The following is a 2,784-nucleotide window of genomic DNA, read 5'->3' as shown; positions in this document are numbered from 1 at the left end:
AATTGCTGTGGATGCCACTGGAGGTAAGGAGGAATAGGAAATTCTGGGACTCAGGAGCTGCCCAGGCAGCCAGGCTGCCTCTGACACACCCAATCCTCATTCGGATTTGAGGAAAGGAGACTTGAGCGCAGGAGAAAGGCACCCAGGAGCCTGTGAGTCGTGCCTAAGCCTCTGGATCCCACATCTGAGGAAACGACTTAATGTCAGCTTTGAGTGGTGCTACCACTGTCGCCTCTGAGGTTTAACCGAGGCACGATTGTTGCTGATTGAAAACATGAGACCTAATTCCAGCCCCCCCTCCCTCCAGTGGCAGGCGGAGGCTCCACATCCATTTCCTGCCTTGGTCAGAACTGGCTCCAGAACGGGACAGGCCTGCCCGTGGCTCCAACTTGGGGAGGCTGAGATGGATAAAGACACTGATGGAGAGGGATCCAAGGGAAACCAAGGATGGATGTGAAGAGCTGGTGCCCCCTGCCACCCATCCAGGTCCTCCCAAATCCCAGGCTCATGCCAAGGGAGGGTGTAGGTGGTCGTTAGTGTAAGTCAATCCTGTGTCTGTGATGCTGAAAAAACTGTACAAATGCCTATCACCTCTCTGGGGACAGCCCTGCTCCCCAGCCATTCCCTACAAGAAGTCACCACCCTTATACAACCACTTTCCCCCAGTCTTGGAGATGGTCAGCTCTGCAGAGCTCACAGAAAAGCAAAGATATATAGGGTGTTATTAGACAGATCCTAGCAAAGGGCAGGTTTAACCAATGCCCTCACATTTTATAACTGAAATTCAGAGAGGTTAAGCAACCTCACAGAACAAGATCTAGTCTGCAACTCTTTTCTTCTTGGTTTTTGGGAACGGGTCTCTCTCTGTCACTCAGGCCAGAATGCAGTAATGCAATCATAGCTCACTGTAACCTGTAACTCCTGTGCTCAAGTGATCCTCCCACCTCAGCCTCCCAAGTAGCTAGGACTATAGGCACATGCCTAGCTTTTTTTTTTTTTTTTTAAGAGACATAGTCTATGTTGCCCAGGCTGGTATTGAACTCCTGGCCCTGGCCCCAAGGGATCTTCTCGTCTTGGCCTCCTGAAGTACTGGAAATATAGACTTGAGCCACGGCACCGAGCCTAGTTTGCAACTCTTGACTCCTGATTCCTGAGTGCTCCTTCTCTGACACCAGAATTTTCCAGAAGGTCTCTGAAAGAGATCAAGAAATAAGTAGCTCTCATCCAACTATTAAAAAATCAGCTTCAGGCCAGGCTCAGTGGCTCATGCCTTTAATCCCAGCACTCTGGAAGGCTGAGGTGGGCAGATCACTTGAGCTCAGCAGTTCAAGACCAGCCTGGCCAACATGGTGAAACTCTGTCTCTATTAGAAATACAAAATCTAGCTGGGCATGGTGGCACATGCCTGTAGTCCCAGCATGCGCCACCACATCCAGAGTTCCGAGAATCGCTTGAACCCAGGAGGCAGAGGTCGTAGTGAGCTGAGATCATGCCACTACACTCCAGCCTGGGCAACAGAGCGAGACTCCGTATTTTTTGTTTTAATAAGCTTCAAAATTGTAATAGGTGAATAGTCAATGTGGCTGTTTGCAGATAAACACACCAACATGTCATTTCATTTAGCATGATCCTAAGGGCCATGCCTCATGGAGAGCCATCCTCATACTTTTCTGTTTCCCCCCCCGTCTGCTCCCCTGAGAAATGAAACCACTTCCTGGCCTCAGAGCAACGCCTTGAGGTTGCCATGGTAAGACATATGTGCGGTCGTGTCTCACCAATCCTGAAATCACCTCTCCAGCTGATGGTCAAGGACAGCGAAGTGAAAAAGACCCCCACACAGCCACTGTAGACCTCACAACGTCCGGGTTCCAAAGTTCATGCCAAGCAGTCACAGAAAGGCCTTTCAGACTCATTTGGATTCTTTTCATCCTTGCTTCACCAACAGCTCTAACAGACTTACCCTTCTGAATTTTTGTTGTTGTTATTATCACTACTTTTTTTTTTTTTTTTTTTTTTTTTTTTTTTTTTTTTTTTTGAGACGGAGTCTGGCTCTGTCGCCCAGGCTGGAGTGCAGTGGCCGGATCTCAGCTCACTGCAAGCTCCGCCTCCCGGGTTCACGCCATTCTCCGGCCTCAGCCTCCCGAGTAGCTGGGACTACAGGCGCCCGCCACCTCGCCCGGCTAGTTTTTTGTATTTCTTAATAGAGACGGGGTTTCACCGTGTTAGCCAGGATGGTTTCGATCTCCTGACCTCGTGATCCGCCCGTCTCGGCCTCCCAAAGTGCTGGGATTACAGGCTTGAGCCACCGCGCCCGGCCACTACTTTTTTTTTTTAGTCCCTAGAATATTGGAAGCAGGCAACAAATTAGAAAAAAAGATACTGAACTGCTAGTGATAGGCATACTGGGAATCAAAAAAGGGATGGTTAGCTGAGAGACACAGGACAGCAACAAAAGCACAAATAGGAATCCCAGAAGCATGGAAATCTGGAGTCATTTTAGTATAGAGATAAATAGCCATGTACATTTCAGTAGACCTGAAGGTATCACAATGTTCCTGAGTCATCAAACATAATTTCTATAAAAGGAGTCCTTCCATCCATCTTTCATCCCAAGAATAATGGCACAGCCTCATCCAGTTCATAGGATTTTTACTCCTATAAGTCCAGTAAGTTGTTTTCAATATCAAGAATGAGATTCTCCCTAGGGAATCTAGCCTGTGTTGGCTCTTCCTCTTCACATGCACTGCAGACATTCAGAGGCAATAGACAGAAGCTCTCTGCATT

General features: G+C 48.3%; 1 non-coding gene across 1 annotated transcript; it reads left to right on the top strand.

The window, feature by feature from the left end:
* The first annotated feature begins 205 nt into the window (after nt 1-205).
* Nucleotides 206-345, top strand: LOC126934599 (U4 spliceosomal RNA). The gene has a single exon (XR_007719051.1). It is a non-coding gene; the product is annotated as a U4 spliceosomal RNA (small nuclear RNA).
* The last annotated feature ends 2,439 nt before the right edge of the window (nt 346-2,784 follow it).

Source organism: Macaca thibetana, chromosome 13 (genome assembly GCF_024542745.1).
Source record: "Macaca thibetana thibetana isolate TM-01 chromosome 13, ASM2454274v1, whole genome shotgun sequence".
In the NCBI taxonomy this organism is placed as follows: Eukaryota; Metazoa; Chordata; class Mammalia; order Primates; family Cercopithecidae; genus Macaca; species Macaca thibetana.
This window is presented reverse-complemented; position numbering and strand designations above follow the sequence as displayed.